This window comes from Delphinus delphis, chromosome 16 (assembly GCF_949987515.2).
Source record: "Delphinus delphis chromosome 16, mDelDel1.2, whole genome shotgun sequence".
Taxonomy (NCBI): domain Eukaryota; kingdom Metazoa; phylum Chordata; class Mammalia; order Artiodactyla; family Delphinidae; genus Delphinus; species Delphinus delphis.
Window position 1 is genome coordinate 10,928,610 of NC_082698.1, and position 11,607 is coordinate 10,940,216.

At 45.2% G+C, this 11,607-nt stretch overlaps 1 protein-coding gene across 1 annotated transcript in view; it reads right to left on the reverse strand.

The window, feature by feature from the left end:
- PLPP4 (phospholipid phosphatase 4) overlaps nucleotides 1-11,324 on the reverse strand; it is a 187,554-nt gene extending 176,230 nt beyond the window's left edge. The window contains exon 1 of the mRNA XM_060033530.1: nucleotides 11,288-11,324. The gene's annotated coding sequence lies outside the window, so the exon portion shown is untranslated. The remainder of the gene's footprint in view (nucleotides 1-11,287) is intronic.
- Between the last annotated feature and the right edge of the window lie 283 nt (nucleotides 11,325-11,607).

The window sequence follows — 11,607 nt, forward strand, 5'->3', positions numbered from 1 at the left end:
TATGTTTGAACTACTGAAGCAAATTTGTGTGAATTTATTAAAAAAGAAAGCTGAAACTATGCAATGGCATTGTCCTGCCTGAACACACAGAGGCAAATTAATACCAGACAAGAATGGAGAAATCCCACAAAAGTGCTAATAGCTGAAGACAGAAGGTTTTTTATGCTTTGACTCATGTTAATCATTTATCCCACAGAAACTGCTATGCGTGGTCAGTCCATAAAGTGAGTTGATAAGGAAGCAATATTTCCCTTTTAGAAACAAATGGCCACAAAACACTTGGATGCTTCAATCTTGTTATGTTTATGACACACTTTCCCTTTTCCAACTTGTCAAGTCCACCTGGAAATAAAGATTGATGCCCATGTGGTACCCCATGAGCTCCTCAGCATATGCACTGGTTTATCTAACATTGACCTGTACAACCACCATCAAACTTAGTAAACAAATGGGATTTGGGAGGATTCCTTTCCAATGCTATAGTCATAGAAGACTATCTATATTCTTCCCCTCATTCTAATTTTGAGGAATAAATATCAGGTTTCTATTCTTACAAGTTCAGTGGCTTGTTGGCCAGTCAAGAGATTGCCCAGGTGGGAGAGCTAAGGAGTGAGGACCAGAGCAGATAAGAAACTCCCAGCTACAATAGAGGTGGCAGCAAGGCACTGTTTCTAGTTTGGTCTCAGGTAGCATTACACAGTTGGCGGGATTTATCTTCAAACAGATACAGTCACATCACCTTTTCCTTTTTGCAGACAAGCTGGTTCTAACCCGTGCATACATACGGAAAGTAAAATACATGCAGTGGGAAAGCAAAGCAATTGCACAAAGCCAGGAGGTTGGTGGGTTCTGCTATTGGTCAAATCCTCAACAGTGCTGTATTTTTTGTTTGTCTGTTTTTGGCCACGCTGTGGGGCGTGCAGGATCTCAGTTCCCCGACCAGGGTCTGAACCCGGGCCTCGGCAGCGAAAGCTCCGAGTCCTAACCACTAGACCACCAGGGAACTCCCCAAAGTGCTATATCTTGACCATGTGATTTAATCAAAAGGATAGTTTAGCCCAATGACTGGTAATCCTTAGCCACAGGTCTGAGGGGGTGGGGGAGGGGCGGGGGGAGGAGTAGTTTTAAAGAGTTCGTGAACACATGTGGCAACAGACATCACCATTTTTATCCTTCTTTAACGCCCACAAAAAATAAAATGACACCAGATTTGTATAAGCCTATAGACACTGTTAAGACTAAATAGAAATTCTTTTTAAAAACCTACTTTGAAAGTATCCCTCAAGTTATCCCTAGTATTTTGTCATTATATCCATTCTCAGTTCACAGATACTGAAAGTACAAGTACCATAGAGTAGACAATTGGGCTCTGCCTTTTCAAGGAGTGTCCATCTGGTAGCAAAGTGCAAGAGTACAAATGATGAGCCCCACTATGTGTCCCACATGTGTATGTGACTGACAGTTACCGAAATAAGAAAATGGTAGACCCCAGTAAGAGAAGCACAAATGCTATGTCCCAGTAAACCAGAAGATGGAGAGCGGTTTGTAGCTGCTGGAGCTTGAAGAAGACTGCCTGGAGAAAGCAACCTCTGATCCGGTCTTTAACGAAGAGAATTTCATATCGCTACTGGCGGAGGCAGGAGTCGGAGCTTAGGCAGAATGTAGCATTGACCCTGGGATCTGTATGCACCTCACGGAGCATGGACTTGTTGGAGACTAAAGACAGGTACAAATGTCAATGGTTCCTCTGCTTTTCCCCTTAGTCGCTGTGGGTCATGTCCACCCACGAGTTGACGTAGGAACCAAGACCAAGACTAGATCAACATACGACCCTGGCATTCCCAGCCTGTGGCTGCAAGTGAGGGTCACAGTAGGGGCATCAGATCAGGTGTCCCTAGCTCTTTCCCCGTGTGCATAATGCAGGCCCTCAAACTCCTTAAGAAATGCACGTGTATGTCTATACACACACACACACACACACACACACACACACACACACACACGTCCCTACTTTGAAGAGTCACCAGGGAGTCTTCAGATAGGCTCACAACAGTCCATGCCCTCTCTTCTGTCCTTCCACCGCAGGCCAGTGTCCACAGTGTTGATGCTAATTCTGCAGTAAAGGGGGAAGTCACTCCATCTTCCCAATGCCACCAGCCTTCGTGGGCCAGAACAAGCTGCTTTTCCTGCTCTGAAGCCATGCAGTGCCCCATGCATAGGTGTTGGGAGGGGGGACATCCTCTCTTCCTCATATGTTGTCATGGCTCCCACCCAAAGCTATGCCATGATGTCTCATCACTTCATTCTTTCCCCATAGCCTTTCTCTCTATGACTCAGACAGTCCATGGGTCAGATCAGTCCCATCAATGTCAGAGACTCATCCCAGCCTAATCTTTTATTCTCTGTACAAAACCCCCCCACTCAACAAAACACCTCCAGGGCCTAAACTCGAGGGAAAGGAGTGGTCTACACCCCACCTCGCCTTTGCCGTTCGAATCTCATTCGATAGGTTTGGGGAGGTGGCTAAGCACTGATACTTATTCATCAGAACGTCCTTAAATGATGTGAATACGCATCTACAGCCAAGAAGCAATGCCTCCGTGCTCCCTACCGCCAGGAGGAAGTCAGCATATTTTATCACCTTAAGCCTTCTAGAAAAGAAAAGAAGATCACGAATACCAAGGATTGTTTTCAAACCAGCTAGCCATCATATTAAACTATTAAATGTGAGCTCAAGACCCAGAAGAATTTGGGTCCCAGTACCTCCAATATTCAGATGTTTTTGAACCAGGTACCTAGAGTGAAGAATCTGCAATTCTCCTAGGGTGTTTGTCTCAGTTTCTGCATTGCTTCTGCATTGCTTCCGCATTGCTTCATCCACAATGAAAAAACTGAAAAAGCTTACTCATCTCAACAGAGTTCAGCGGGGGGAGGGGGGGGGAAGCACTAACAGAACCAACATGATCAAGACCAAACTAAATTGAGAACCTGCGGACTATTAGAGCTTTAATGTACCCTCAGGGCAAAATCCTTCCCCACCCCCCCCCACCCCCCACTGTTCATATTTTAGCAAGTGACCCATTGGTCTTCATACTACACCCCACGCCATTGTTCCCACAGCTTCTGTAGATGCAGTTGCCAGTTTCCACATAGCATCCATCCATCCCCAGAAGGGCAGAAGACAGCTCCCTTGGCATGCTTCATTCGGGATTCCCTTCACACATACATTTCACAGGCTCCTGGACATCTTCACAACGGAAAAGGAAAAAAATAGCCCCATCTGGCTATTTCGAAAGCTTGTATTTTAAAATACTTTACAAGATATGGTATTTTAAAATAGCACTCAGCAATATTTTTTAAATCTTACAATCTCATTATTCAAATTTTTACAAATATGCCAACAAAGCATTACCTTGCTCCAAGTGGCTCAAAGAGCTGTTAGAAGTGGATCTTGTCTTTTAACCTTCCTGTAAGTATATTTCTATTACCATTAATATCATAATGGTTCTATACCACCAGCTAATGTGATGTATTACGGAGTACAAAGAACTGAGTAATTTCCAGATTATGGGACTCAAATCTATTCTTAATGGGCACCTAAACGTGTATTTATGTATTACCTCACAATAAATCACAGAAATGACCCAGAAGTTTTTAAGCACATATTTGAAAACTCCTAACAGCTCCAGAAACCTCAATAAATCTCACCGTACAGATTAACATGTAATGTTTCATTTGACTTACACATGAAAAATGTGTTTTAAATGCCTTCAGGTGGAAACAAAATCTATGTATGTCACCTTTGAGTTCATTTGTCAAAAGGAGAAAAGGAAAAAAAGAAAGACGTGCCATATTACTGAAAAATCTATTGATTTAATTTTACTTCTCATAAATCAGATATTCTATACAAAAAAGGGAGACCATGCTCCAAGGAGAAAATCTGAGTTAATTATCCAGATAAATTAGTATCCATTTGAAATGTTTAGATTATTAGACTCAATCTAAGGTGCAATGGTTTGAATTACTTATATAATATAATCGCATCAGCTGTCCTTTGAGTATCTTTGTCATTCTCTGTTCTAGGAGTGCTCCGACTCTTGGCAAAACCATTTGTGGCCGTAAGATTTTGGTGTTTTCTTAACTCTCTATCCAAAAAGGTCTAGATTGCTTTTTCTTTCATGGAAAGAAAGGAACTGATTCTGCCGGTTGAAAACTAGAAATTGTCCTGCAGATATTGCCTGTAATGAATTGCAGCTCATTAGTTGCAAATGGGTGTTTTCAGTGGCATGGATTTCCGTCCACTCTCTGGGCTTGTTCCTCTTCACCCCATGCTCACACCAGCAGAAGAACCTCAGCTTCAAGTCTGGATGGTTTACACTAACCCCCACTAATTCCACCCTCCACCTTCCTCTACTCCGCACTGTGTCCTGGAAGCTCCTCAGGGACAGTGCCCACGGGACTGGCACTCGGTTCCACCATGAGAGGCACTGCCAGGAAATGGAGGGAGGGAGGAAAGTGAGGCTGGGGCATCCATGCCCCCGGCCCATTCTTGGTCTCTGCAGTTTCGCCAGGTCCCTCGACCAAAGGCCACGGCTCCTGTTGGGAGGCCCTCTCCTCCAGCTTCAGCTCCTCCTCTGGGCTCTAGCGACTGCCCTCTCTAGCCAAGGGGTGATAGAAACACACCAGGGTCCTGCACTATGCATCAGTTTTCTCTCTTAACCCTGCTCGCAGCTTTATAACAGCCTCTGTGTTGCTTAATTTTATGTGTCAGCTTGACTGGGCCATCGGATGCCCAGATATCTGATTAAACATTATCTCTGCATGTCTGTGACAGTGTTTCCAGAAGAGATTAGCATTTGAATTGGTGGACTGAGTAAAGCAGATTGACCTCCCCAATGTAGATGGGCATCAATTCAATCCACTGAGGGCTTGAGGAGAACAAAAAGACAGAGAAAGGCTGGCTTTGCCCTCCCTCTGCCTGACTCCTGAGCTGGGACATCAATCTTCTCCTGTCCTCCCTGCTCCTCATTCTCAGGCCTTCAGACCTGGACTGGAATCTACGCCCCTGGCCCTAGAGCTCTCAGGCCTTGAAACTACATCACTAGCCTTCCTGGGTCTCCAGTTTGAAGGGCAGATTGTGGAACTTAGCCTCCATAATCACATGAGACAATACCTTATAATAATGAGACCTTATTTGGAGATTGGGTCTTTGCAGATATAATGAGTTAAGGCGAGGTCACACTGGATTAGGGTGGGCCCTAAGCTAATGACTGGCATTCTTAGAAGAAAACACATGCAGAGATGGCCATGTGAAGATGCAGGCAGAAACTGGAGTGTCACAGCTGCCAGCCAAGGAAGGCCAAGATTGCTGGCAACCACCAGAAGCTAGGATGAGACAACGAAGGATTCTTCCCCAGAGCCTGCTGAGGAAGCATGGCCCTGTCAACACCTTGAATCTGAACTTCTAGACATCAGAACGTGAGAGAATAAATGTCTGTTGTTTTGAGCCACCTGGTTTGTGGTACTTTGTCCTGGAAGTCCTAGAAAATGAAAACAGGGGTGAGCATTCTCTCACCACGGGAGCTTGCAGGCATCTCTCAGGACATGAGGCTGTCAGACTGTCAACATTTCAGCCACTTTAGCACATGTCCCAGGTTGGTAACTGCTGTATTTTGACACTTGTGTCTTCTCGCTGACAATCTCTCCGTGCCTATGTTCCCCCAACAGCTTCCATCTTTCTCTTTCTTCACTCGCAGTCTCTCATGCCTTCCTTCTCTCCACCTGAGACCCTTTCCCCACTTCCTGGGACAGGACAAACAGGGATCACAAGAGTCCCATAAAAGAGAGACCGCCATACCTGGGCAGGGCCTGAGGCCACAGACAGCAGCTCTTATCAAGTGGCACCACCCACGTCACATGTGCCTCCAGCCACCACCCTCCCGACCTGTTAGCCAAGCAAAGACTGACACCTGGAGATGATTTCTATTTTTCTCCTGAATTGTCACCTTTCCCTATTGAAGCAGGTGGCAGGAATGGGCCAGAGCAGAACGCAACGAGCCTGAAACATCTTGGCTTTTGTTTTCCCAAATCCTGGGCCCATCAAGTTGGGCAAAACGTGAGGAAGTGGCAGAGGGGTTCCAGAGAAGCAGGATGATGCAGTGAGGGTCTTCCCGCTGAAGAAGAGGTTTCCTGAGGTGAGGAGGAGAGCGGCAGGGATCTGGCGCCCCCCAGGGAGGCAGTCAGACCCAGGGTGGGGGGCCCTGAAGGAGATGGTCAGAGGTGGCGAGGGTCCCAGCCTCCCCGCAGCTGCACACCCCCAGCACAGCGCAGAACAAGTCTTTGGCCTGAACGGTGACCTGGTCGGCAGAGGGACTGACGGCGGCTAGAGACCCCTTCCCCTTCCTGGCTCCAGTCACAATCCTGGGAATAAAGGGAATCCCTAAATGACTAGGATGGGATTCCCACAGCCTGGTAGTGTGAGAACTTAAGAGTTTAGATTTGAGCAAAAACATAAAGTGATATTTCTTGCACACCTGAGTTTATGGCCTAAGCAGCACTGTCTCCCTCTTCATTTCGATGAGGACTGAGGTGGCTGAAGGATAGGTAAACACTGCAATAAAAAGAACAGGAAGCCAACGTTTCTTCTTCTGAATACGTACATGGCAGGAACGTGGGCATACGCTGAACAGAGGACACGTTCTAGAATGTTCCTAGGGACACTCTCCTTAACAGCCCCGAATCAGAAACTTCCCAAGGCCTACTGATGGCAGAATGGATCAATAAACTGTGGTGTGCGCACTCAGGGCCACAGTGCCCGCAATGGGAACCAGCAGCTTGCAGCTACGCACAATGTGGACGAGCCGCATGAGCAAAATGTCCGTTGAAAAAAAGCCACGTGATTCCACTCATGTAAAGTGTAGAAACAGGCAAATGTGTCTATGCTGTTAGAAGGCAAGGGTGTGGCTGCCCTTGCAGAGAGGCAGGGCCTAGAAGGGGACTTCTAGGATGCTGATTAGAGTTTATGAGAATGCCCTGAGCTGAGTTCTCGTGATTTGGGCGCTCTTCTGTATGTGTATCATCCTTCAGCATAAAAAAAAATATAAGGTAAGGAGAGGGTTTCCGACAGAGTGAACAGAGACAAGGATGGAGACAGAAAGAGATACACTGGGACAGATGGAGGTAGACAGGGACAGGCAGGGACCAGCACTGATGGACATTCCACCCTCCCCAAAAGCTTGTGCTACTTGGCTATCATTGGGATAGTACTAGATATATTGGCTTGGGGGCAAAAGACATGACCTTTGAAAACACTTTATCTGGATTGACAGTCTACTTGTAGGAAAAGGTTGCCACATAACTGGCAACCCACAAATGTAGCTCCCAGCCTTCCCTTTCCTCTGAACAATGGTGCTAAAAGTTCTGAATTTTATAACGAGCAGAGCAGTGCAAATTCTCATAAATACCCAGCACATGAGAAAAGGGCTTCTATATCCAGAGACAAACATTTGCACTGGTTCATTCTCGAGTGCGGTAAAATACATAGCTTGCAGTGTTTCTTGGAAGGGAAAATGATGCTCATTCATGAGTCTGAGCAATTTAATGACTGTCATAAATTGCTAAACAATTTTTTTTCAAGAACCATAATACTGCTGGAATCGTGTAGAGGCACGTAAGACTGTGCTCGGGAGAATTCCATTTTGGAAAGCTGTGTCGTCACGAGCCCTGCCTCCCACTCCTGATGAACTAATCAGCATCCCACCCAACCCTATCCGTGGCACAAACGATCTTCAGACTTCTTAACAAAGACGCTCACCATGGGTTTTTCTGATGGCCAGAGAACTGTTATTTTAGCTGGGCACCTACAAACCTCCGGAGGATAGGGCCATGAATTATTCATTGCTGGTGTTAATGTACCTCAGAAGAGTATATATTTGGACACGACCTTCATTACTTCTGGAGCATTTGTCCACTTGATTTATTACCCTCCTTTATATGAATGCATGTTCATAATCTACATTACCAGTCCTCTAATGATGCCATGTCAGAACCTAATGTCATCTCATTATTTCTGACACTCACAAAACCCACAACAGTAAAAGCCAATTACAGACGAGCGAAATCCCAGAAGACCTCGCTGCTACCACAGCTCATAAGCTTCAGCATCATTATACTCGGAGACAGACCCACACAGTGGACATCTGTGCGTACCCATCCTGGGCCCTGGACCTTCCATTCACATGAGTAAGGAGATCTAGCGTGGTAGAGCCGGCTGTTGGAAGCCATTCCGATCACCCTGGCAAAAAGCCATGGGATTCATCAGCAGCTTGATGACCGAAGTGTTGTGTTTTACTCCAGCACAGGCATCAGGTTCAAAGAGTGGTTCATTGGTTGAATCAACTTGGCTGAGCTGGGGGCATATTTATGGATCTGGAGGAGAGCTGGCAAGGGTAGAAATTTGGCTACAATCTGCAATGGGGAAGGGAAGCAGCACCATTGCTTCGGGAAGGTCATCATGGCTACGCAAGGGGAAAAGAGAGGCTGAAGTGCAGCTGGGTTTCAGTTCCCCTTGCTCTCCCCTCAAAGTGCATCCAGCTCTTCTTCCCAAATGCCACCCTGCTGACCAACAGCACGTCCAGGCCCACCTCAGACAGAGACAAGAGACTTCTGCCCTGGCCTCGACTCTGGGTAGCCCCGCGCCAGCAGCGGGACCTAAGCGGCAGTTTCTCAGTTTCACCCGCAAGCTCCGACTTTTCCACCCAGGTTAGTACTTCTGGAGGGCTGGTTAATGACTTTTCTCTGACCTTCCAACTCTCCTTTCTAGATTCTCCTTCCAGCTTGAAGGACTGGCCTGATCTTAAAGGGGTCTTAAAGGACCCCTGATCAGTGCAGGCAACCAGTGGGAATTCATCCCTTCAACAAATATTTATCTAGAATCTTCCATGAGCCGAGCACTGGGGATGCAGCAGGGAAAAGACAGCCAGTCCTTGTCCTCCTGAGCCTGCACACCTAGTCAGAGGATATAAACTGTCATTTACTGGGAGCTTACAATGTCACAGGCACTGGGCTAAGTGCTTTACATAAAGGATTTCAATTAATCCTCACAGGCACAAATTTGTAATGTAGGTACCATTACTACTGCCACTTACAGACAAGGAAACTGAGGCTTACTGAGATTAAGAAACCTGGATGCCACCAACTCCAGAATGCAAATTCTGATCCATTCCACTATTTAGTCTCCTTGAGCAGGAAGACCCGCCAAGAAAGAAACAAAAACCCAGGCAAGGTCCCAGGGCACCAGGCACACACAGCAAGAATAAGCCAGTGCCTGAGCCAACCTCTTGTCCCACGCCCAGTGCGCTTAAGTGACTCCAGTTGAGGAAAACATTAATCCTGGAACAATGCTATTTTGGCAGCTGAAAGAGGCCTGACCGGAGGACAGTGAGGACGGGGGGCCAGGCAGCTGCTGACCAGAGACAGCCTGAGGCGAACCAGGCCCAGACCCATGGAGACTGTTTATTTATTTATTTTTAATGCAGAGAGATATTAAGTTACAAATCAAGCTCAAAATATATTACTTGATCTTTCCTATGTTAATAAATAAATGAGTGGCAGTATGAGCACAAAAATAATTGCAAGACCGTATGATACAACTTATATGTGGAATGTAAAATATGACACAAATGAACATATCTACAAAACAGAAACAGACTCACAGACACAGAGAACAGACTTGTGGTTGCCAAGGGTGAGGGGGGTCGGGGATTGGGAGCTTGGGATTAGCTGATGCAAACTAGTATATATAGGATGCATAAACAACAAGGTTCTCTACTCTAAAGCACAGGGAAATATACTCAATATCCTGTGATAAACCATAATGGAAAAGAATATGAAAAAGAATATATATATATACAACTGAGTCATTTTGCTGTACCACAGAAACTCACACAACATTGTAAATCAACTATACTTCAATAAAATTAAAAAAAAATAATTGCAAGAATACCCAATTCATAATGGTGGTTTTCTCTGAGATAGCGAGAGGGGTGGTGAATTCTCACTTAGCAACAAGATATTTCATAATATGCAAATGTTTAGCAGTGAGGATATATACTTCTGTAAGCAGAAAATAACAGATGAAGCAGCTAATAAGGCCAGGAGTTTATGCTGTAGTATCAGTTCAATTAGAAGACTACGTGCCAGCAAGCCCCATCTGAGCCCAGTTGGAGCCCAATGGCCCAGACCATGCATTCCTCACTCACTGTCCCCTTCCCGCTAGCTCCAGATACGTTCAGAGAACAGCGCTGAATTACCAATTGCTCCATGGTAATGAAGTCCAAGTTCACCTATAACTGATCTTGCCTTATACCTCTTTCCCAATTCAAATCGAGGCCAAACCATTAATCATTCCAGCAGAGCCCAGAAAATTGCATGCACTGATATTTTGAACTTTATCACCTGCTGCTCAAGGAATATTGAACCCTAAAGACCTGACAGCGATTTCAATACAATTTAAGAATATCATATATAACTTTTTTTGTGGTCCTGTCACAAAACAATCAGTAAATATGTATTATTCAAACCGATGTACTAATGAATCGGACAGGTTTGAGTTTGCCAATATTCTTCTTGGATTGACTTTACCTTTTTATGTCAAAGAAAATAATGGAAAAACTGAACTGAAACTTCGCAAAGAGACAAGTTTTCTTCTTTGACAGCATCAGTAAGAGCCAGGAGTCTAACCATACAGCTTGGCCTCATGAGAATTAGTGTTTCTGAAGTCAATAAGAAATTCCAGTTCTCAGGGATTCCCAGTTCCATTGTATAGTTTGGAGTGGCAAGAAAATAAGAACAGATTCCAATAGTAATTTCATCTTTTAGTGAATAGAAGTGCTCAAAAGGCACAAAACTGTGGGTTGAGTCCCACTGGACTATTGGTGTCTTCCCAGCCGCTGGACATTTGTGTCTCCCTTTCTTTGCCCTCTGTCCTCCAACTCCCCACCCAACGACCCCACTCATCCTCAACCCCCAGGGGGCCTATCACTCTGGGGAGCATTATAGGGCCTTCAGCTCCCCTTGGACAGAATCAATCAGTAAATCCTCCCCAATCCAACAGTTTCACATAGTTTGTATACTCTGCACTTCTACTGTTCAGAGTCCTTGTGGTCAGACTAGTTCTATTGCCTTTGGCCCCTGTGCCCAGTCTGGCACCCAACCCAGAGCAAACACTGGATACTAGACAATAACAGACAAAATGTGACGATAACTTGGATTCAATGTCCAGCCTTACCACTACTTGCTGCTTCATGCTGAACAGTCATCAATTTCTCTGGAGCACTGTTTCCTCATCTGTAACATGGAGAGAAAAAAATAATCATGATCACCACACTATGTGACTTAGAATTGCAGGAAGATCCAAAGCTATAATGAATGGGAAAGCAGTTTGTAAGGCATAAACTAATACAAACATTATGGGACTATTCAGTGCTCAATTCAAAGCAAGTCTGAATCCGATCAAAAGAGAAGAAAAAGCATGGTTTTCGAATCTTAATTCTAAATTGTTTCCAATTTATTCAAGCTCAAGTAAAGAATCCACTTCCACTTATTAAT